Genomic DNA, 24,307 nt, shown 5'->3' with positions numbered 1-24,307 from the left:
GCAGCCTCACGAAAGCAACTTTGAGAGATCGGGCCTTTGAGCAGAGCTGGAGCTCTGCCGTACTGAAGGGGGACTCGGCTACGCCAAAGTACTGATTGCAGCCGCACGCAGCTGGGCTGGCTCCTCTTCTCCCGAGGAGTCTCGCTTCCCGCATGCTGTTACCTGGGCTTCCAGGAGGGGCCCCCTGCGCCTCCCACAGGTCTTGGCTCAGGAGCTGCTTCCCTGAGCTGGGGCTGTGGACAGGAGCACAGACACGCAGGGGCAGGCCCCAACCACCTGCACACGTCTCTGCTGGGGAGGAGAGCACTAGGGAAATGACGTCTGTCAGGCACCTTCTGGGCGCTAACTGAGTTAGCCTCCGCGTGTGTGGGGCTGCAGACCCCAGCCAGGGGACCTGTGAGCCTTGTGCTCTCTGTGCTGTGCTGAGTCTGGGCGGTCAAGCAACCTCTGGAGGAGCCCTGCAGTTGCCCTCCCATTGCCTCTAATAGAGCCCTCACTGCTGGAGCGCTTGGCAGTGTGCCACCCACCGGCAACTAAGCGCTCCACAAGAACGCCTGGGGACTAGGTGCAAAGGCAAGGCAGGAGTGGAGCTGAGGCCAGGAAGGCGCCAGTAGCATCTCCCAGTCTCGCGCAGCCTGCTTCTTTCTGGACTGGAAGCCTATGTGCGAGGCATGTCTAGGCAAGGCTCCCCCAGGGCAGAGCAGCCTCACGCCAGCAACTCTGCCAGATCGGGCCTCTGAGCAGAGCTGGAGCTCTGCCATACTGGAGGCGCACTCGGCTCCGCCAAAGCAGTGAATGCAGCCTCACGCATCTGGGCTGCCTCCTCTTCTCCCAAGGAGGCTCTCTTCCCGCATGCTGTGCACCAGGCTTCCAGGCGGGGGCGCCCCGCGCCTGCTAAAGGTCTTGGCTGAGGAGCTGCTTCCCTGAGCTGGGGCTGTGGACGGGAGCCCAGACACGCAGGAGCAGGCCCCAACCACCTGCACACGTCTCTGCTGGGAAGGAGAGTACTAGGGAAATGACGTCTCTCAGAAACCTTCTGGGCTCTCCCGGAGTTCACCTCCGGAGTGTGGGGCTGCAGACCCCAGCCAGGGGCCCTGTGAGCCTTTTGCTCTGCGTGCTGTGCTGAGTCTGGGCGGTGAAGCAACCGCTGGAGGAGCCCTGCAGTTGCCCTCCCATTGCCTCTAATAGAGCCCTCACTGCTGGAGCGCTTGGCAGTGTGCAAACCACCGGCAACAAAGCCCTCCACAAGAACGCCTGGGGACTAGCTGCAAATGCAAGGCAGGAGTGGAGCTGAGGCCAGGATGGCGCCAGTAGCATCTCCCAGTCTCACGCAGCCAGCTCCTTTCTGGACAGGAAGCCTACGCGAGGCAAGTCAGGGCAAGGCTCGCCCAGGGCACAGGAGGCTCACGCCAGCAACTGTGAGAGATCGGACCTTTGAGCAGAGCTGGAGCTCTGCCGTACTGGAGGGGCACTCGGCTCCGCCAAAGTACTGATTGCATTCGCACGCAGCTGGGCTGCCTTCTCTTGTACTGAGGAGGCTCGCATCCGGCATGCTGTAAACTAGGCTTCCCGGCGGGGGCGCCCCGCGCCTCCTACAGGTCTTAGCTGAGGAGCTGCTTCCCTGAGCTGGGGCTGTGGAAGGGAGTCCAGACACTCAAGGGCAGGCCCCAACCACCTGCACACGTCTCTGCTGGGGAGGAGAGCACTAGGAAAATGACGTCTGTCTGGCACCTTCTGGGCGCTCCCGGAATTCCCCTCCGGTGTGTGGGGCTGCAGACCCCAGCCAGGGGCCCTGTGAGCCTTGGGCTCTCCGTGCTGTGCGGTCTGGGCGGTCAAGCAACCGCTGGAGGAGCCCTGCAGTTGCCCTCCCATTGCCTCTAATAGAGCCCTCACTGCTGGAGCGCTTGGCAGTGTGCAACCCACCGGCAACTAAGCCCTCCACAAGAACGCCTGGGAACTAGGTGCAAAGGCAAGGCAGGAGTGGAGCTGAGGCCAGGATGGCGCCAGTAGAATCTCCCAGTCTCGCGCAGCGTGCTCCTTCCTGGACTGGAAGCCTAGCCGCGAGGCAAGTCTGGGCAAGGCTCGCCAAGGGCAGAGCAGCCTCACGCCAGCAGCTCTGCCAGATCGGGCCTCTGAGCAGAGCTGGAGCTCTGCCGTACTGGAGGCGCACTCGGCTCCGCCAAAGCAGTGAATGCAGCCACACGCAGCAGGGCTGCCTTCTCTTCTCCCGAGTAGACTCACTTCCCGCATGGTGTAAACTAGGCTTCCAGGCAGGGCCCCCTGCGCCTCCCACAGGTCTTGGCTCAGGAGCTGCTTCCCTGAGGTGGGGCTGTGGACGGGAGCCCAGACACGCAGGTGCAGGCCCCAAGTACCTGCACACGTCTCTGCTGGGGAGGAGAGCACTAGCGAAATGACGTCTGTCAGGCACCTTCTGGGCGCTCACCGAGTCAGTTTCCGCGTGTGTGGGGCTGCAGACCCCAGCCAGGGGCCCTGTGAGCCTTGGGCTCTCCGTGCTGTGCTGAGTCTGGGCGGTCAAGCAACCGCAAGAGGAAACTTGCAGTTGCCCTCCCTTTGCCTCTAATAGAGCCCTCACTGCTGGAGCGCTTGGCGGTGTGCAACACACCGGCAACTAAGCCGTCCACAAGAACGCCTGGGGACTAGATGCAAAGGCAAGGCAGGAGTGGAGCTGAGGCCAGGAAGGCGCCAGTTGCATCTCCCAGTCTCACGCAGCCCGCTCCTTTCTGGACAGGAAGCCTACGCGAGGCAAATCTGGGCAAGGCTCGCCCAGGGCAGAGCAGCCTAACGCCAGCAACTCTGCCAGATCGGGCCTCTGAGCAGTGCTGGAGCTCTGCCGTACTGGAAGCGCACTCGGCTCCGCCCAAGCAGTGAATGCAGCCGCACGCAGCCTGGCTGCCTTCTCTTCTCCCGAGGAGGCTCGCTTCCCGCATGCTGTGCACTAGGCTTCCAGGCTGGGGCGCCCCACGCCTCCTACAGGTCTTGGCTGAGGAGCTGCTTCCCTGAGCTGGGGCTGTGTTCGGAAACCCAGACACGCAGGGGCAGGCCCAAACCACCTGCACACGTTTATGCTGGGGAGGAGAGCACTAGGGAAATGACGTCTGTCAGGCACCTTCTGGGCGCTCACCGAGTCAGCCTCCGCGTGTGTGGGGCTGCAAACCCCAGCCAGGGGCCCTGTGAGCCTTGTGCTCTCCGTGCTGTGCTGAGTCTGGGCGGTCAAGCAACCGCTGGAGGAGCCCTGCAGTTGCCCTCCCATTGCCTGTAAAAGAGCCCTCACTGCTGGAGCGCTTGGCAGTGTGCAACCCACCGGCAACTAAGCCCTCCACAAGAACGCCTGGGGACTAGCTGCAAAGGCAAGGCAGGAGTGGAAATGAGGCCAGGAAGGCGCCAGTAGCATCTCCCAGTCTCGCGCAGCCCGCTCCTTCCTGGAATGGAAGCCTAGCCGCAGCAAGTCTGGGCAAGGCCTGCCCAAGGCAGACCAGACTCACGCCAGCAACTCTGCCAGATCAGGCCTCTGAGCAGAGCTGGAGCTCTGCCGTACTGGAGGCGCACTCGGCTCTGCCAAAGCAGTGAATGCAGCCGCACACAGCAGGGCTGCCTTCTCTTATTCCGAGGAGGCTCGCTTCCGGCATGCTGTAAACTAGGCTTCCCGGTGGGGGCGCCCCGCGCCTCCTCCAGGTCTTAGCTGAGGAGCTGCTTCCCTGAGCTGGGGCTGTGGAAGGGAGTCCAGACACTCAAGGGCAGGCCCCAACCACCTGCACACGTCTCTGCTGGGGAGGAGAGCACTAGGGAAATGACGTCTGTCAGGCACCTTCTGGGCGCTCCCGGAGTTCCCCTCCGGTGTGTGGGGCTGCCGACCCCAGCCAGGGGCCCTGTGAGCCTTGTGCTCTCCGTGCTGTCCAGAGTATGGGCGGTCAAGCAACAGCTGGAGGAGCCCTGCAGTTGCCATCTAATTGCCTCTAATAGAGCCCTCACTGCTGGAGCGCTTGGCAGTGTGCAACCAACCGGAAACTAAGCCCTCCACAAGAACGCCTGGGGACTAGGTGCAAAGGCAAGGCAGGAGTGGAGCTGAGGCCAGGAAGGCGACAGTAGCATCTCCTAGTCTCGCGCAGCCCGCTACTTTCTGGACTGGAAGCCTAACGCGAGGCAAGTCTGGGCAAGGCTCGCCCAGGGCACAGCAGCCTCACGCCAGCAACTCTGAGATATCGGGCCTTTGAGCAGAGATGGAGCTCTGCCATACTGGAGAGGCACTCGGCTCCGCCAAAGTACTGATTGCAGCCGCATGCACCTGGGCTGCCTTCTCTTGTACTGAGGAGGCTCGATTCCGGCATGCTGTAAACTAGGCTTCCCGGCGGGGGCGCCCCGCGCCTCCTACAGTTCTTAGCTCAGGAGCTGCTTCCCTGAGCTGGGCCTGTGGAAGGGAGTCCAGACACTCAAGGGCAGGCCCCAACCAACTGCACATGTCTCTGCTGGGGAGGAGAGCACTAGGGAAATGACGTCTGTCAGGCACCTTCTGGGCGCTCCCGGAGTTCCGCTCTGGTGTGTGGGGCTGCAGACCACAGCCAGGGGCCCTGTGAACCTTATACTTTCCGTGCTGTGCTGAGTCTGGGCGGTCAAGCAAACGCAAGAGGCGACTTGCAGTAGCCCTCCCTTTGCCTCTAATAGAGCCCTCACGGCTGGAGCGCTTGGCAGTGTGCAACCCACCGGCAACTAAGCCTTTCACAGGAACGCCTAGGGACTAGGTGCAAAGGCAAGGCAGGAGTGGAGCTGAGGCCAGGAAGGCGCCAGTAGCATCTCCCAGTCTCGCGCAGCCTGCTCCTTCCTGGACTGGAAGCCTAGCCGCGAGGCAAGTCTGGGCAAAGCTCGCCCTGGGCAGAGCAGCCTCACGCCAGCAACTCTGCCAGATCGGGCCTTTGAGCAGAGCTGGAGCTCTGCCGTACTGGAGGCGCACTCGGCTGCGCCAAAGCAGTGAATGCAGCCGCACACAGCAGGGCTGCCTTCTCTTCTCCGGAGGAGGCTCGCCTCCTGCATGCTGTAAACTAGGCTTCCAGGCGGGGCCCCCTGAGCCTCCCACAGGTCTTGGCTCAGGAGCTCCTTCCCTGAGCTGGGGCTGTGGACAGGAGCCCAGACACGCAAGGGCAGGCCCCAACCACCTGCACACGTCTCAGCTGGGGAGGAGAGCACTAGGGAAATGACGTCTGAAGGCACCTTCTGCGCGCTCACCGACTCGGCCTCCGCGTGTGTGGGGCTGCAGACCCCAGCCAGGGTCCCTGTGAGCCTTGTGCTCTCCGTTCTGTGCTGAGTCTGGGCGGTCAAGCAGCCGCTGGAGGAGCCCTGCAGTTGCCCTCCCATTGCCTCTAATAGAGCCCTCACTGCTGGAGCGCTTGGCAGTGTGCAACCCACCGGGAACTTAGCCCGCCACAGGAACGCCTGGGAACTAGGTGCAAAGGCAAGGCAGGAGTGGAGCTGAGGCCAGGAAGGCGCCAGCAGCATCTCCCAGTCTCGCGAAGCCCGCTCCTTCCTGGACTGGAAGCCTATGTGCGAGGCAAGTCTGGGCAAGGCTCGCCCAGGACAGAGCAGCCTAACGCAAGCAACTCTGCCAGATCCGGACTCTGAGCAGAGCTGGAGCTCTGCCGTACTGGAGGCGCACTCGACTCCACCAAAGCAGTGAATGCAGCCGCACACAGCAGGGCTGCCTTCTCTTCTCCCGAGGAGGCTGGCTTCCCGCATGCTGTAAACTAGGCTTCCAGGATGGGCCCCCTGGGCCTCCCACAGGTCTTGGCTCAGGAGCTGCTTCCCTGAGCTGGGGCTGTGGACTGGAGCCCAGACACGCAGGGGCAGGCCCCAACCACCTACACACGTCTCTGCTGGGGAGGAGAGCACTAGGGAAATGACGTCTGTCAGGAACCTTCTGCGCGCTCACCGACTCGGCCTCCGCGTGTGTGGGGCTGCAGACCTCAGCCAGGGGCCCTGTGAGCCTTGTGCTCTCCGTGCTGTGCTGAGTCTGGGCGGTCAAGCAGCCGCTGGAGGAGCCCTGCAGTTGCCCTCCCATTGCCTCTAACAGAGCCCTCACTGCTGGAGCGCTTGGCAGTGTGCAACCCACCGGCAACTAAGCCCTCCACAGGAACGCCTGGGAACTAGGTGCAAAGGCAAGGCAGGAGTGGAGCTGAGGCCAGGAATGCGCCAGAAGCATCTCCCAGTCTCGCGCAGCCCGCTCCTTCCTGGACTGGAAGCCTATGTGCGAGGCAAGTCTGGGCAAGGCTCGCTCAGACAGAGCAGCCTAACGCAAGCAAATCTGCCAGATCCGGACTCTGAGCAGAGCTGGAGCTCTGCCGTACTGGAGGCGCACTCGACTCCGCCTAAGCAGTGAATGCAGCCGCACGCAGCCGGGCTGCCTTCTCTTCTCCCGAGGAGGCTCGCTTCCCGCATGCTGTAAACTAGGCTTCCAGGGGAGGCCCCCCGCACCTCCCACTGGTCTTGACTCAGGAGCTGCTTCCCTGAGCTGGGGCTGTGGACCGGAGCCCAGACACGCAGGGGCAGGCCCCAACTACCTGCACACGTCTCTGCTGGGAAGGAGAGTACTAGGGAAATGACGTCTCTCAGGCACCTTCTGGGCTCTCCCGGAGTTCACCTCCGGAGTGTGGGGCTGCAGACCCCAGCCAGGGGCCCTGTGAGCCTTTTGCTCTCCGTGCTGTGCTGAGTCTGGGGGGTCAAGCAACCGCTGGAGGAGCCCTGCAATTGCCCTCCCATTGCCTCTAATAGAGGCCTCACTGCTGGAGCGCTTGGCAGTGTGCAACCCACCAGCAACTAAGCCCTCCACAAGAACGCCTGGGGACTAGCTGCAAAGGCAAGGCAGGAGTGGAGCTGAAGCCAGGAAGGCGCCAGTAGCATCTCCCAGTCTCGCGCAGCCCGCTCCTTTCTGGACAGGAAGCCTACGCGAGGCAAGTCTGGGCAAGGCTCGCCCAGGGCACAGGAGGCTCACGCCAGCAACTATGAGAGATCGGACCTTTGAGCAGAGCTGGAGCTCTGCCGTACTGGAGGGGCACTCGGCTCCGCCAAAGTACTGATTGCAATCGCACGCAGCTGGGCTGCCTTCTCTTGTACCGAGGAGGCTCGCTTCCGGCATGCTGTAAACTAGGCTTCCCGGCGGGGGCGCCCCGCGCCTCCTACAGGTCTTAGCTGAGGAACTGCTTCCCTGAGCTGGGGCTGTGGAAGGGAGTCCAGACACTCAAGGGCAGGCCCAACCACCTGCACACGTCTCTGCTGGGGAGGAGAGCACTAGGAAAATGACGTCTGTCTGGCACCTTCTGGGCGCTCCCGGAATTCCCCTCCGGTGTGTGGGGCTGCAGACCCCAGCCAGGGGCCCTGTGAGCCTTGGGCTCTCCGTGTTGTGCTGTCTGGGCGGTCAAGCAGCCGCTGGAGGAGCCCTGCTGTTGCCCTCCCATTGCCTCTAATAGAGCCCTCACTGCTGGAGCGCTTGGCAGTGTGCAACCCACCGGCAACTAAGCCCTCCACAAGAACGTCTGGGGACTAGGTGCAAAGGCAAGGCAGGAGTGGAGCTGAGGCCAGGAAGGCGCCAGTAGCATCTCCCAGTCTCACGCAGCCTGCTCCTTCCTGGACTGGAAGCCTAGCCGCGAGGCAAGTCTGGGCAAGGCTCGCCCAGGGCAGAGCAGCCTCACGCAAGCAGCTCTGCCAGATCGGGCCTCTGAGCAGAGCTGGAGCACTGCCGTACTGGACGGGCACTCGGCTCCGCCAAAGTATTGATTGCAGCCGCACGCAGCTAGGCTGGCTCCTCTTCTACCAAGGAGTCTCGCTTCCCGCATGCTGTAATCTAGGCTTCCAGGCGGGGCCCCCTGAGCCTCCCACAGGTCTTGGCTCAGGAGCTGCTTCCCTGAGCTGGGGCTGTGGACAGGAGCCCAGACACGCAGGGGCAGGCCCCAACCACCTGCACACGTCTCTGCTGGGGAGGAGAGCACTAGGGAAATGACGTCTGTCAGGCACCTTCTGCGCGCTCACCGACTCGGCCTCCGCGTTTGTGGGGCTGTAGACCCCAGCCAGGGGCCCTGTGAGCCTTGTGCTCTCCGTGCTGTGCTGAGTCTGGGCGGTCAAGCAGCGGCTGGAGGAGCCCTGCAGTTGCCCTCCCATTGCCTCTAATAGAGCCCTCACTGCTGGAGCACTTGGCAGTGTGCCACCCACCGGGAACTAAGCCCTCCACAGGAACGCCTGGGAACTAGGTGCAAAGGCAAGGCAGGAGTGGAGCTGAGGCCAGGAAGGCGCCAGCAGCATCTCCCAGTCTCGCTCAGCCCGCTCCTTCCTGGACTGGAAGCCTATGTGCGAGGCAAGTCTGGGCAAGGCTCGCCCAGGACAGAGCAGCCTAACGCAAGCAACTCTGCCAGATCCGGACTCTGAGCAGAGCTCGAGCTCTGCCGTACTGGAGGCGCACTCGGCTCCACCAAAGCAGTGAATGCAGCCGCACACAGCAGGGCTGCCTTCTCTTCTCCCGAGGAGGCTGGCTTCCCGCATGCTGTAAACTAGGCTTCCAGGAGGGGCCCCCTGCGCCTCCCACAGGTCTTGGCTCAGGAGCTACTTCTCTGAGCTGGGGCTGTGGACTGGAGCCCAGACACGCAGGGGCAGGCCCCAACCACCTACACACGTCTCTGCTGGGGAGGAGAGCACTAGGGAAATGACATCTGTCAGGCACCTTCTGCGCGGTCACCGACTCGGCCTCCGCGTGTGTGGGGCTGCAGACCTCAGCCAGGGGCCCTGTGAGCCTTGTGCTCTCCGTACTGTGCTGAGTCTGGGCGGTCAAGCAGCCGCTGGAGGAGCCCTGCAGTTGCCCTCCCATTGCCTCTAATAGAGCCCTCACTGCTGGAGCGCTTGGCAGTGTGCAAAACACCGGCAACTAAGCCCTCCACAGGAACGCCTGGGAAATAGGTGCAAAGGCAAGGCAGGAGTGGAGCTGAGGCCAGGAATGCGCCAGAAGCATCTCACAGTCTCGCACAGCCCGCTCCTTCCTGGACTGGAAGCCTATGTGCGAGGCAAGTCTGGGCAAGGCTCGCTCAGACAGAGCAGCCTAACGCAAGCAACTCTGCCAGATCCGGACTCTGAGCAGAGCTGGAGCTCTGCCGTACTGGAGGCGCACTCGGCTCCGCCCAAGCAGTGAATGCAGCCGCACGCAGCCGGGCTGCCTTCTCTTCTCCCGAGGAGGCTCGCTTCCCGCATGCTGTAAACTAGGCTTCCAGGGGAGGCCCCCCGCGCCTCCCACTGGTCTTGACTCAGGAGTTGCTTCCCTGAGCTGGGGCTGTGGACCGGAGCCCAGACACGCAGGGGCAGGCCCCAACTACCTGCACACGTCTCTGCTGGGAAGGAGAGTACTAGGGAAATGACGTCTCTCAGGAACCTTCTGGGCTCTCCCGGAGTTCACCTCCGGAGTGTGGGGCTGCAGACCCCAGCCAGGGGCCCTGTGAGCCTTTTGCTCTCCGTGCTGTGCTGAGTCTGGGCGGTCAAGCAACCGCTGGAGGAGCCCTGCAGTTGCCCTCCCATTGCCTCTAATAGAGACCTCACTGCTGGAGCGCTTGGCAGTGTGCAACCCACCGGCAACTAAACCCTCCACAAGAACGCCAGGGGACTAGCTGCAAAGGCAAGGCAGGAGTGGAGCTGAAGCCAGGAAGGCGCCAGTAGCATCTCCCAGTCTCGCGCAGCCCGCTCCTTTCTGGACAGGAAGCCTAGCCGCGAGGCAAGTCTGGGCAAGGCTCGCCCAGGGCACAGGAGGCTCACGCCAGCAACTATGAGAGATCGGACCTTTGAGCAGAGCTGGAGCTCTGCCGTACTGGAGGGGCACTCGGATCCGCCAAAGTACTGATTGCAATCGCACGCAGCTGGGCTGCCTTCTCTTGTACTGAGGAGGCTCGCTTCCGGCATGCTGTAAACTAGGCTTCCCGGCGGGGGCGCCCCGCGCCTCCTACAGGTCTTAGCTGAGGAACTGCTTCCCTGAGCTGGGGCTGTGGAAGGGAGTCCAGACACTCAAGGGCAGGCCCAACCACCTGCACACGTCTCTGCTGGGGAGGTGAGCACTAGGAAAATGACGTCTGTCTGGCACCTTCTGGGCGCTCCCGGAATTCCCCTCCGGTGTGTGGGGCTGCAGACCCCAGCCAGGGGCCCTGTGAGCCTTGGGCTCTCCGTGCTGTGCTGTCTGGGCGGTCAAGCAACCGCTGGAGGAGCCCTGCAGTTGCCCTCCCATTGCCTCTAATAGAGCCCTCACTGCTGGAGCGCTTGGCAGTGTGCAACCCACCGGCAAATAAGCCCTCCACAAGAACGTCGGGGGACTAGGTGCAAAGGCAAGGAAGGAGTGGAGCTGAGGCCAGGAAGGCGCCAGTAGCATCTCCCAGTCTCACGCAGCCTGCTCCTTCCTGGACTGGAAGCCTAGCCGCGAGGCAAGTCTGGGCAAGGCTCGCCCAGGGCAGAGCAGCCTCACGCCAGCAACTCTGCCAGATCGGGGCTCTGAGCAGAGCTGGAGCACTGCCGTACTGGAGGGGCACTCGGCTCCGCCAAAGTATTGATTGCAGCCGCACGCAGCTGGGCTGGCTCCTCTTCTCCCGAGGAGTCTCGCTTCCCGCATGCTGTAAACTAGGCTTCCAGGCGGGGCCCCCTGAGCCTCCCACAGGTCTTGGCTCAGGAGCTGCTTCCCTGAGCTGGGGCTGTGGAGAGGAGCCCAGACACGCAGGGGCAGGCCCCAACCACCTGCACACGTCTCTGCTGGGGAGGAGAGCACTAGGGAAATGACGTCTGTCAGGCACCTTCTGCGCGCTCACCGACTCGGCCTCCGCGTGTGTGGGGCTGCAGATCCCAGCCAGGGGCCCTGTGAGCCTTGTGCTCTCCGTGCTGTGCTGAGTCTGGGCGGTCAAGCAGCCGCTGGAGGAGCCCTGCAGTTGCCCTCCCATTGCCTCTAATAGAGCCCTCACTGCTGGAGCGCTTGGCAGTGTGCAACCCACCGGCAACTAAGCCCTCCACAGGAACGCCTGTGAACTAGGTGCAAAGGCAAGGCAGGAGTGGAGCTGATGCCAGGAAGGCGCCAGCAGCATCTCCCAGTCTCGCGCAGCCCGCTCCTTCCTGGACTGGAAGCCTATGTGCGAGGCAAGTCTGGGCAAGGCTCGCCCAGGACACAGTACCCTAACGCAAGCAACTCTGCCAGATCCGGACTCTGAGCAGAGCTGGAGCTCTGCCGTACTGGAAGCGCACTCGGCTCCGCCCAAGCAGTGAATGCAGCCGCACGCAGCCGGCCTGCCTTCTCTTCTCCCGAGGAGGCTCGCTTCCCGCATGCTGTAAACTAGGCTTCCAGGCGGGGCCCCCTGCGCCTCCCACAGGTCTTGGCTCAGGAACTCCTTCCCTGAGCTGGGGCTGTGGACGGGAGCCCAGACACGCAGGGGCAGGCCCCAACCACCTGCACACGTCTCTGCTGGGGAGGAGAGCACTAGGGAAATGACGTCTTTCAGGCACCTTCTGGGCGCTCCCGGAGTTCGCCTCCGGTGTGTGGGGCTGCACACCCCAGCCAGGGGCCCTGTGAGCCTTGTGCTTTCCGTGCTGTGCTGAGTCTGGGCGGTCAAGCAAACGCTGAAAGAGCCCTGCAGTTGCCCTCCCATTGCCTCTAATAGAGCCCTCACTGCTGGAGCGCTTGGCAGTGTGCAACCCACCGGCAACTAAGATCTCCACAAGAACGCCTGAGGACTAGGTGCAAAGGCAAGGCAGGAGTGGAGCTGAGGTCAGGAAGGCGCCAGTAGCATCTCCCAGTCTCACGCAGCCTGCTCCTTCTTGGACTGGAAGCCTAGCCACGAGGCAAGTCTGGGCAAGGCTCGCCCAGGGCAAAGCAGCCTCACGCCAGCAACTCTGCCAGATCGGGCCTCTGACCGGAGCTGGAGCTCTGCCATACTGGAGGCGCTCTCGGCTCCGCCCAAGCAGTGATTGCAGCCGCACGCATCTGGGCTGCCCTCTCTTCTCCCAAGGAGGGTCGCTTCCCGCATGCTGTGCACTAGGCTTCCAGGCGGGGGCGCCGCGCGCCTCCTTCAGGTCTTGGCTTAGGAGCTGCTTCCCTGAGCTGGGACTGTGGACGGGAGCGCAGACACGCAGGGGCAGGCCCAAACCACCTGTACATTTCTCTGCTGGGGTGGGGAGCCCTAGGGAAATGACATCTGTGAGGCACCTTCTGGGCGCTCACCGAGTCAGACTTCGCGTGTGTGGGGCTGCAGACCCCAGCCAGGGGCCCTGTGAGCCTTGTGCTCTCCGTGCTGTGCTGAGTCTGGGCGGTCAAGCAACCGCTGGAGGAGCCCTGCAGTTGCACTCCCATTGCCTCTAATAGAGCCCTCATTGCTGGAGCGCTTGGCAGTGTGCAACCCACCGGCAACTAAGCCCTCCACAAGAACGCCTGGGGACTAGGTGCAAAGGCAAGGCAGGAGTGGAGCTCAGGCCAGGAAGTTGCCAGTAGCATCTCCCAGTCTCGCGCAGCCTGCTCCTTCCTGGACTGGAAGACTAGCCGAGAGGCAAGTCTGGGAAATGCTCGCTCAGGGCAGAGCAGCCTCACGCCAGCAACTCTGCCAGATCAGGCCTCTGAGCAGAGCTGGAGCTCTGCCGTACTGGAGGCACACTCGGCTCCGCCAAAGCAGTGAATGCAGCCGCACACAGCAGGGCTGCCTTCTCTTCTCCCGAGGAGGCTCGCTTCCCGCATGCTGTAAACTAGGCTTCCAGGCGGGGTCCCCTGCGCCTCCCACATGTCTTGGCTCAGGAGCTGCTTCCCTGAGCTGGGGCTGTGGACGTGAGTCCAGACCCGCAGGGGCAGGCCCAAACAACCTGCACACGTCTCTGCTGGGGAGGAGAGCAATAGGGAAATGACGTCTGTCAGGCACCTTCTGGGCGCTCACCGAGTCAGCCTCCGCGTGTGTGGGGCTGCAGACCCCAGCCAGGGGCCCTGTGAGCCTTGTGCTCTCCGTGCTGTGCTGATTCTGGGCAGTCAAGCAACCGCTGGAGGAGCCCTGCAGTTGCCCTCCCATTGCCTCTAATAGAGCCCTCACTGCTGGAGCGCTTGTCAGTGTGCAACCCACTGGCAACAACGCCTTTCACAAGAACGCCTGGGGACTAAGTGCAAAGGCAAGGCAGGAGTGGAGCTGAGGCCAGGAAGGCTCCAGTAGCATCTCCCAGTCTCACGCAGCCCGCTCCTATCTGGACTGGAAGCCTAACGTGCGGCAAGTCTGGGCAAGGCTCGCCCAGGGCAGAGCAGCCTCACGCCAGCAACTCTGCCAGATCGGGCCTCTGAGCAGAGATGGAGCTCTGCCGTAGTGGAGGGGCACTCGGATCCGCCAAAGCAGTGATTGCAGCCGCACGCAGCTGGGCTGCCTCACCTTCTCCCAAGGAGGCTCGCTTCCCACATGCTGTAAACTAGGCTTCCAGGCGGGGCCCCCTGCGCCTCCCACAGGTCTTGGCTCAGGAGCTGCTTCCCTGAGCTGGGGCTGTGGACGGGAGCCCAGACACGCAGGGGCAGGCCCCAACCACCTGCACACGTCTCTGCCTGGGAGGAGAGCACTAGGGAAATGACGGCACTCAGGCACCTTCTGGGCGCTCACCGAGTCAGCCTCCGCGTGTGTCGGGCTGCAGACCCCAGCCAGGGGCCATGTGAGCCTTGTGCTCTCCGTGCTGTGCTGAGTCTGGGCGGTCAAGCAACCGCTGGAGGAGCCCTGCAGTTGCCCTCCCATTGCCTCTAATAGAGCCCTCACTGCTGGAGCGCTAGGCAGTGTGCAACCCACCGGCAACTAAGCCCTCCACAAGAACGCCTGGGGACTAGGTGCAAAGGCAAGGCAGGAGTGGAGCTGAGGCCAGGAAGGCACCAGTAGCATCTCCCAGTCTCGCGCAGCCTGCTCCATCCTGGACTGGAAGACTAGCCGCGAGGCAAGTCTGGGCAAGGCTCGCCCAGGACAGAGCAGCCTCACGCCAGCAACTCTGCCAGATCGGGCCTCTGAGCAGTGCTGGAGCTCTGCCGTACTAGAAGCGCACTCGGCTCCGCCCAAGCAGGGAATGCAGCCGCACGCAGCCGGGCTGCCTTCTCTTCTCCCGAGGAGGCTCGCTTCCCGCATGCTGTAAACTAGGCTTCCAGGCGAGGCCCCCCACGCCTCCCAAAGGTCTTGACTCAGGAGCTGCTTCCCTGAGCTGGGGCTGTGGACGGGAGCCAAGACACGCAGGGGCAGGCCCCAACCACCTGCACACGTCTCTGCTGGGAAGGAGAGTACTAGGGAAATGACGTCTCTCAGGCACCTTCTGGGCTCTCCCGGAGTTCACCTCCGGAGTGTGGGGCTGCAGACCCCAGCCAGGGGCCCTGTGAGCCTTGTGCTCTCCGTGCTGTGCTGAGTCTGGGCGGTCAAGCAACCGCTGGAGGAGTCCTGCAGTTGCCCTCCCATTGCCTCTAATAGAGCCCTCACTGCTGGAGCGCTTGGCAGTGTGCAACCCACCGGCAACTAAGCCCTCCACAAGAACGCCTGGGGACTAGGTGCAAAGGCAAGGCAGGAGTGGAGCTGAGGCCAGGATGGCGCCAGTAGAATCTCCCAGTCTCGCGCAGCCTGCTCCTTCCTGGACTGGAAGCCTAGCCGCGAGGCAAGTTTGGGCAAGGCTAGCCCAGGGCAGAGAAGCCTCACGCCAGCAGCTCTGCCAGATCGGGCCTCTGAGCAGAGCTGGAGCTCTGCCGTACTGGAGGCGCACTCGGCTCCGCCAAAGCAGTGAATGCAGCCACACGCAGCAGGGCTGCCTTCTTTTCTCCCGAGTACGCTCGCTTCCCGCATGCTGTAATCTAGGCTTCCAGTAAGGGCCCCTTGCGCCTCCCACAGGTCTTGGCTCAGGAGCTGGTTCCCTGAGCTGGGGCTGTGGACGGGAGCCCAGACACGCAGGGGCAGGCCCCAAGCACCTGCACACGTCTCTGCTGGGGAGGAGAGCACTAGGGAAATGACGTCTGTCAGGCACCTTCTGGGCGCTCCCGGAGTTCGCCTCTGGTGTGTGGGGCTGAAGACCCCAGCCAGGGGCCCTGTGAGCCTTGTGCTTTCCGTGCTGTGCTGAGTCTGGGCGGTCAAGCAAACGAAAGAGGCGACTTGCAGTAGCCCTCCCTTTGCCTCTGATAGAGCCCTCACCTCTGGAGCGCTTGGCAGTGTGCAACCCACCGGCAACTAATCCCTCCACAAGAACGCCTGGGAACTAGGTGCAAAGGCAAGGCAAGAGTGGAGCTGAGGCCAGGAAGGCGCCAGTAGCATCTCCCAGTCTCGCGCAGCCTGCTTCTTCCTGGACTGGAAGTCTAGCCGCGAGGCAAGATTGGGCAAAGCTCGCCCTGGGCAGAGCAGCCTCACGCCAGCAACTCTGCCAGATAGAGCCTCTGAGCAGAGCTGGAGCTCTGCCGTACTGGAGGGGCACTCGGCTCCGCCAAAGCAGTGATTGCAGCCACAAGCAGCTGGGCTGACTCCTCTTCTCCCGAGGAGACTCGCTTCCTGCATGCTGTAAACTAGGCTTCCAGGCGGGGCCCCCTGCACCTCCCACAGGTCTTGGCTGAGGAGCTGCTTCCCTGAGGTGGGGCTGTGGACGGGATCCCAGACACGCAGGGGCAGGCCCCAACCATCTGCACACGTCTCTGCTGTGGAGGAGAGCACTAGGGAAATGACGTCTGTCAGGCACATTCTGGGCGCTCACCGAGTCAGCCTCCGCGTGTGTGGGGCTGCAGACCCCAGCCAGGGACCCTGTGAGCCTTGTGCTCTAAGTGCTGTGCTGAGTCTGGGCGGTCAAGCAACCGTAAGAATAGACTTCCAGTTGCCCTCACTTTGCCTCTAATAGAGCCCTCACTGCTGGAGCGCTTGGCAGTGTGCAACCCACCGGCAACTAAGCCCTCCACAAGAACGCCTGGGGACTAGGTGCAAAGGAAAGGCAGGAGTGGAGCTGAGGCCAGGAAGGCGCCAGTAGCATCTCCCAGTCTCGCGCAGCCTTCTCCTTTCTGGACTGGAAGCCTATGTGCCAGGCAAGTCTGGGCAAGGCTCGCCCAGGGCAGAGCAGCCTCACGCCAGCAACTCTGCCAGATCGGGCCTCTGAGCAGTGCTGGAGCTCTGCCGTACTGGAAGCGCACTCGGCTCCGCCCAAGCAGTGAATGCAGCCGCACGCAGCCGGCCTGCCTTCACTTCTCCCGAGGAGGCTCGCTTCCCGCATGCTGTAAACTAGGCTTGCAGGCGGGGACCACTGCGCCTCCCACAGGTCTTGGCTCAGGAACTCCTTCCTTGAGCTGGGGATGTGGACGGGAGCCCAGACACGCAGGGGCAGGCCCCAACCACCTGCACACGTCTCTGCTGGGGAGGAGAGCACTAGGGCCATGACGTCTTTCAGGCACCTTCTGGGCGCTCCCAGAGTTCGCCTCCGGTGTGTGGGGCTGCAGACCCCAGCCAGGGGCCCTGTGAGCCTTGTGCTTTCCGTGCTGTGCTGATTCTGGGCGGTCAAGCAAACGAAAGAGGCGACTTGCAGTAGCCCTCCCTTTGCCTCTGATAGAGCCCTCACTGCTGGAGCGCTTGGCAGTGTGCAACCCACCGGCAACTAAGCCCTCCACAAGAACGCCTGGGGACTAGGTGCAAAGGCAAGGCAGGAGTGGAGCTGAGGCCAGGAAGGCGCCAGTAGCATCTCCCAGTCTCGCGCGGCCCGCTCCTTTCTGGACTGGAAGCCCAACGCGAGGCAAGTCTGGGCAAGGCTCGCCCAGGGCACAGGAGGCTCACGCCAGCAACTATGAGAGATCGGGCCTTTGAGCAGAGCTGGAGCTCTGCCGTACTGGAGGGGCACTCGGCTCCGCCAAAGTACTGATTGCATCCGCACGCAGCTGGGCTGCCTTCTCTTGTACTGAGGAGGCTCGCTTCCGGCATGCTGTAAACTAGAGTTCCCGGCGGGGGCGCCCCGCGCCTCCTACAGGTCTTAGCTGAGGAGCTGCTTCCCTGAGCTGGGGCTGTGGAAGGGAGTTCAGACACTCAAGGGCAGGCCCCAACCACCTGCATACGTCTCTGCTGGGGAGGAGAGGACTAGGAAAATGACGTCTGTCTGGCACCTTCTGGGCGCTCCCGGAATTCCCCTCCGGTGTGTGGGGCTGCAGACCCCAGCCAGGGGCCCTGTGAGCCTTGGGCTCTCCGTTCTGTGCTGTCTGGGCGGTCAAGCAACCTCTGGAGGAGCCCTGCAGTTGCCCTCCCATTGCCTCTAATAGAGCCCTCACTGCTGGAGCGCTTGGCAGTGTGCAACCCACCGGCAACTAAGCCCTCCACAAGAAAGCCTGGGGACTAGGTGCAAAGGCAAGGCAGGAGTGGTTCTGAGGCCAGGAAGGCGCCAGTAGCATCTCCCATTCTCACGCAGCCTGCTCCTTCCTGGACTGGAAGCCTAGCCGCGAGGCAGGTCTGGGCAAAGCTCGCCCAGGGCAGAGCAGCCTCACGCCAGCAACTCTGCCAGATCGGGCCTCTGAGCAGAGCTGGAGCACTGCCGTACTGGAGGGGCACTCGGCTCCGCCAAAGTATTGATTGCAGCCGCACGCATCTGGGCTGGCTCCTCTTCTCCCGAGGAGTCTCGCTTCCCCCCTGCTGTAAACTAGGCTTCCAGGCGGGGCCCCCTGCGCCTCCCACAGGTCTTGGCTCAGGAGCTGGTTCCCTGAGCAGGGGCTGTGGACAGGAGCCCAGACACGCAGGGGCAGGCCCCAAGCACCTGCACACGTCTCTGCTGGGGAGGAGAGCACTAGGGAAATGACGTCTGTCAGGCACCTTCTGGGCGCTCCCGGAGTTCGCCTCCGGTGTGTGGGGCTGCAGACCCCAGCCAGGGGCCCTGTGAGCCTTGTGCTTTCCGTGCTGTGCTGAGTCTGGGCGGTCAAGCAAACGAAAGAGGCGACTTGCAGTAGCCCTCCCTTTGCCTCTGATAGAGCCCTCACTGCTTGAGCGCTTGGCAGTGTGCAACCCACTGGCAACTAAGCCCTCCACAAGAACGCCTGGGAACTAGGTGCAAAGGCAAGGCAAGAGTGGAGCTGAGGCCAGGAAGGCGCCAGTAGCATCTCCCAGTCTCGCGCAGCCAGCTTCTTCCTGGACTGGAAGCCTAGCCGCGAGGCAAGATTGGGCGAAGCTCGCCCTGGGCAGAGCAGCCTCACGCCAGCAACTCTGCCAGATAGGGCCTCTGAGCAGAGCTGGAGCTCTGCCGTACTGTAGGGGCACTCGGCTCCGCCAAAGCAGTTATTGCAGCCACAAGCAGCTGGGCTGACTCCTCTTCTCCCGAGGAGACTCGCTTCCTGCATGCTGTAAACTATGCTTCCAGGCGGGGCCCCCTGCACCTCCCACAGGTCTTGGCTGAGGAGCTGCTTCCCTGAGGTGGGGCTGTGGACGGGTTCCCAGACACGCAGGGGCAGGCCCCAACCACCTGCACACGTCTCTGCTGTGGAGGAGAGCACTAGGGAAATGACGTCTGTCAGGCACATTCTGGGCGCTCACCGAGTCAGCCTCCGCGTGTGTGGGGCTGCAGACCCCAACCAGGGACCCTGTGAGCCTTGTGCTCTCCGTGCTGTGCTGAGTCTGTGCGTTCAACCAACCGCTGGAGGAGCCCTGCAGTTGCCCTCCCATTGCCTCTAATAGAGCCCTCACTGCTGGAGCGCTTGGCAGTGTGCAACCCACCGGCAACTAAGCCCTTCACAAGAACGCCTGGTGACTAGGTGCAAAGGCAAGGCAGGAGTGGAGCTTAGGCCTGGAAGGCGCCAGTAGCATCTCCCACTCTCGCGCAGCCTGCTCCTTTCTGGACTGGAAGCCTATGTGCGAGGCAAATCTGGGCAAGGCTCGCCCAGGGCAGAGCAGCCTCACGCCAGCAACTCTGCCAGATCGGGCCTCTGAGCAGTGCTGGAGCTCTGCCGTACTGGAAGCGCACTCGGCTCCGCCCAAGCAGTGAATGCAGCCGCATGCAGCCGGCCTGCCTTTCTTCTCCCGAGGAGGCTCGCTTCCCGCATGCTGTAAACTAGGCTTCAAGGCGGAGCCCCATGCGCCGCCCACAGGTCTTGGCTCAGGAACTCCTTCCCTGAGCTGGGGCTTTGGACGGGAGCCCAGACACGCAGGGGCAGGCCCCAACCACCTGCACACGTCTCTGCAGGGGAGGAGAGCACTAGGGAAATGACGTCTTTCAGGCACCTTCTGGGCGCTCCCGGAGTTCGCCTCCGGTGTGTGGGGCTGCAGACCCCAGCCAGGGGCCCTGTGAGCCTTGTGCTCTCCGTGCTCTGCTGAGACTTGGCGGTCAAGCAACCGCTGGAGGAGCCCTGCAGTTGCCCTCCCATTGCCTCTAATAGAGCCCTCACTGCTGGAGCGCTTGGCAGTGTGAAACCCACCGGCAACTAAGCCCTCCAGAAGAACGCCTGGGGACAAGGTGCAGAGGCAAGGCAGGAGTGGAGCTGAGGTCAGGAAGGCGCCAGTAGCATCTCCCAGTCTCGCGCAGCCTGCTCCTTCCTGGACTGGAAGCCTAGCCGCGAGGCAAGTCTGGGCAAGGCTCGCCCACGGCAGAGCAACCTCTCGCCAGCAACTCTGCCAGATCGGGCCTCTGAGCAGAGCTGGAGCTCTGCCGTACTGGAGGGGCACTCGGCTCCGCCAAAGCAGTGACTGCAGCCGCTCGCAGCTCGGCTGGCTCCTCTTCCCCCGAGGAGGCACGATTCCCGCATGCTGTAAACTAGGCTTCCAGGCGGGGGCGACCCACGCCTCCTACAGGTCTTGGCTGAGGAGCTGCTTCCCTGAGCTGGGGCTGTGGACGGGAGCCCAGACACGCAGGGGCAGGTCCAAACCACCTGCACACTTCTCTGCTGGGGAGGAGAGCACTAGGGAAATGACGTCTGTAAGGCACCTTCTGGGCGCTAACTGACTTAGACTCCGCGTGTGTGGGGCTGCAGACCCCAGCCAGGGGCCCTGTGAGCCTTGTGCTCTCCGTGCTCTGCTGAGACTTGGTGGTCAAGCAACCGCTGGAGGAGCCCTGCAGTTGCCCTCCCATTGCCTCTAATAGAGCCCTCACTGCTGGAGCGCTTGGCAGTGTGCAACCCACCGGCAACTAAGCCCTCCACAAGAACGCCTGGGGACTAGGTGCAAAGGCAAGGCAGGAGTGCAGCTGAGGCCAGGATGGCGCCAGTAGAATCTCCCAGTCTCGCGCAGCCTGCTCCTTCCTGGACTGGAAGCCTAGCCGCGAGGCAAGTTTGGGCAAGGCTCGCCCAGGGCAGAGCAGCCTCAAGCCAGCAGCTCTGCCAGATCGGGCCTCTGAGCAGAGCTGGAGCTCTGCCGTACTGGAGGCGCACTCGGCTCCGCCAAAGCAGTGAATGCAGCCACACGCAGCAGGGCTGCCTTCTTTTCTCCCGAGTAGGCTCGCTTCCCGCATGCTGTAAACTAGGCTTCCAGTAAGGGCCCCCTGCGCCTCCCACAGGTCTTGGCTCAGGAGCTGGTTCCCTGAGCTGGGGCTGTGGACGGGAGCCCAGACACGCAGGGGCAGGCCCCAAGCACCTGCACACGTCTCTGCTGGGGAGGAGAGCACTAGGGAAATGACGTCTGTCAGGCACCTTCTGGGCGCTCCCGGAGTTCGCCTCTGGTGTGTGGGGCTGAAGACCCCAGCCAGGGGCCCTGTGAGCCTTGTGCTTTCCGTGCTGTGCTGAGTCTGGGCGGTCAAGCAAACGAAAGAGGCGACTTGCAGTAGCCCTCCCTTTGCCTCTGATAGAGCCCTCACTGCTGGAGCGCTTGGCAGTGTGCAACCCACCGGCAACTAAGCCCTCCACAAGAACGCCTGGGAACTAGGTGCAAAGGCAAGGCAAGAGTGGAGCTGAGGCCAGGAAGGCGCCAGTAGCATCTCCCAGTCTCGCGCAGCCTGCTCCTTTCTGGACTGGAAGCCTATGTGCGAGGCAAATCTGGGCAAGGCTCGCCCAGGGCAGAGCAGCCTCACGCCAGCAACTCTGCCAGATCGGGCCTCTGAGCAGTGCTGGAGCTCTACCGTACTGGAAGCGCACTCGGCTCCGCCCAAGCAGTGAATGCAGCCGCATGCAGCCGGCCTGCCTTTCTTCTCCCGAGGAGGCTCGCTTCCCGCATGCTGTAAACTAGGCTTCAAGGCGGAGCCCCATGCGCCGCCCACAGGTCTTGGCTCAGGAACTCCTTCCCTGAGCTGGGGCTTTGGACGGGAGCCCAGACACGCAGGGGCAGGCCCCAACCACCTGCACACGTCTCTGCAGGGGAGGAGAGCACTAGGGAAATGACGTCTTTCAGGCACCTTCTGGGCGCTCCCGGAGTTCGCCTCCGGTGTGTGGGGCTGCAGACCCCTGCCAGGGGCCCTGTGAGCCTTGTGCTCTCCGTGCTCTGCTGAGACTTGGCGGTCAAGCAACCGCTGGAGGAGCCCTGCAGTTGCCCTCCCATTGCCTCTAATAGAGCCCTCACTGCTGGAGCGCTTGGCAGTGTGAAACCTACCGGCAACTAAGCCCTCCAGAAGAACGCCTGGGGACAAGGTGAAAAGGCAAGGCAGGAGTGGAGCTGAGGTCAGGAAGGCGCCAGTAGCATCTCCCAGTCTCGCGCAGCCTGCTCCTTCCTGGACTGGAAGCCTAGCCGCGAGGCAAGTCTGGGCAAGGCTCGCCCACGGCAGAGCAACCTCTCGCCAGCAACTCTGCCAGATCGGGCCTCTGAGCAGAGCTGGAGCTCTGCCGTAATGGAGGGGCACTCGGCTCCGCCAAAGCAGTGATTGCAGCCGCACGCAGCTCAGCTGGCTCCTCTTCCCCCGAGGAGGCACGATTCCCGCATGCTGTAAACTAGGCTTCCAGGCGGGGGCGCCCCACGCCTCCTACAGGTCTTGGCTGAGGAGCTGCTTCCCTGAGCTGGGGCTGTGGACGGGAGCCCAGACACGCAGGGGCAGGTCCAAACCACCTGCACACGTCTCTGCTGGGGAGGAGAGCACTAGTGAAATGACGTCTGTAAGGCACCTTCTGGGCGCTAACTGACTTAGACTCCGCGTGTGTGGGGCTGCAGACCCCAGCCAGGGGCCCTGTGAGCCTTGTGCTCTCCGTGCTCTGCTGAGACTTGGCGGTCAAGCAACCGCTGGAGGAGCCCTGCAGTTGCCCTCCCATTGCCTCTAATAGAGCCCTCACTGCTGGAGCGCTTGGCAGTGTGCAACCCACCGGCAACTAAGCCCTCCACAAGAACGCCTGGGGACTAGGTGCAAAGGCAAGGCAGGAGTGCAGCTGAGGCCAGGATGGCGCCAGTAGAATCTCCCAGTCTCGCGCAGCCTGCTCCTTCCTGGACTGGAAGCCTAGCCGCGAGGCAAGTTTGGGCAAGGCTCGCCCAGGGCAGAGCAGCCTCAAGCCAGCAGCTCTGCCAGATCGGGCCTCTGAGCAGAGCTGGAGCTCTGCCGTACTGGAGGCGCACTCGGCTCCGCCAAAGCAGTGAATGCAGCCACACGCAGCAGGGCTGCCTTCTTTTCTCCCGAGTAGGCTCGCTTCCCGCATGCTGTAAACTAGGCTTCCAGTAAGGGCCCCCTGCGCCTCCCACAGGTCTTGGCTCAGGAGCTGGTTCCCTGAGCTGGGGCTGTGGACGGGAGCCCAGACACGCAGGGGCAGGCCCCAAGCACCTGCACACGTCTCTGCTGGGGAGGAGAGCACTAGGGAAATGACGTCTGTCAGGCACCTTCTGGGCGCTCCCGGAGTTCGCCTCTGGTGTGTGGGGCTGAAGACCCCAGCCAGGGGCCCTGTGAGCCTTGTGCTTTCCGTGCTGTGCTGAGTCTGGGCGGTCAAGCAAACGAAAGAGGCGACTTGCAGTAGCCCTCCCTTTGCCTCTGATAGAGCCCTCACTGCTGGAGCGCTTGGCAGTGTGCAACCCACCGGCAACTAAGCCCTCCACAAGAACGCCTGGGAACTAGGTGCAAAGGCAAGGCAAGAGTGGAGCTGAGGCCAGGAAGGCGCCAGTAGCATCTCCCAGTCTCGCGCAGCCTGCTTCTTCCTGGACTGGAAGCCTAGCCACGAGGCAAGATTGGGCAAAGCTCGCACTGGGCAGAGCAGCCTTACGCCAGCAACTCTGCCAGATAGGGCCTCTGAGCAGAGCTGGAGCTCTGCCGTACTGGAGGGGCACTCGGCTCCACCAAAGCAGTGATTGCAGCCACAAGCAGCTGGGCTGACTCCTCTTCTCCCGAGGAGACTCGCTTCCTGCATGCTGTAAACTAGGCTTCCAGGCGGGGCCCCCTGCACCTCCCACAGGTCTTGGCTGAGGAGCTGCTTCCCTGAGGTGGGGCTGTGGACGGGATCCCAGACACTCAGGGGCAGATCCCAACCATCTGCACACGTCTCTGCAGGGGAGGAGAGCACTAAGGAAATGACGTCTGTCAGGCACATTCTGGGCGCTCACCGAGTCAGCCTCCGCGTGTGTGGGGCTGCAGACCCCAGCCAGGGACCCTGTGAGCCTTGTGCTCTAAGTGCTGTGCTGAGTCTGGGCGGTCAAACAACCGTAAGAATAGACTTCCAGTTGCCCTCACTTTGCCTCAAATAGAGCCCTCACTGCTGGAGCGCTTGGCAGTGTGCAACCCACCGGCAACTAAGCCCTCCACAAGAACGCCTGGGGACTAGGTGCAAAGGAAAGGCAGGAGTGGAGCTGAGGCCAGGAAGGCGCCAGTAGCATCTCCCAGTCTCGCGCAGCCTGCTCCTTTCTGGACTGGAAGCCTATGTGCGAGGCAAGTCTGGGCAAGGCTCGCCCAGGGCAGAGCAGCCTCACGCCAGCAACTCTGCCAGATCGGGCCTCTGAGCAGTGCTGGAGCTCTGCCGTACTGGAAGCGCACTCGGCTCCGCCCAAGCAGTGAATGCAGCCGCACGCAGCCGGCCTGCCTTCACTTCTCCCGAGGAGGCTCGCTTCCCGCATGTTGTAAACTAGGCTTGCAGGCGGGGACCCCTGCGCCTCCCACAGGTCTTGGCTCAGGAACTCCTTCCTTGAGCTGGGGATGTGGACGGGAGCCCAGACACGCAGGGGCAGGCCCCAACCACCTGCACACGTCTCTGCTGGGGAGGAGAGCACTAGGGCCATGACGTCTTTCAGGCACCTTCTGGGCGCTCCCAGAGTTCGCCTCCGGTGTATGGGGCTGCAGACCCCAGCCAGGGGCCCTGTGAGCCTTGTGCTTTCAGTGCTGTGCTGATTCTGGGCGGTCAAGCAAACGAAAGAGGCGACTTGCAGTAGCCCTCCCTTTGCCTCTGATAGAGCCCTCACTGCTGGAGCGCTTGGCAGTGTGCAACCCACCGGCAACTAAGCCC

The sequence above is a fragment of the Capricornis sumatraensis genome, chromosome 16, assembly GCF_032405125.1.
Source record: "Capricornis sumatraensis isolate serow.1 chromosome 16, serow.2, whole genome shotgun sequence".
In the NCBI taxonomy this organism is placed as follows: Eukaryota; Metazoa; Chordata; class Mammalia; order Artiodactyla; family Bovidae; genus Capricornis; species Capricornis sumatraensis.
The sequence above is the reverse complement of the archived record's forward strand: the minus strand, read 5'-3'. Positions refer to the sequence as shown.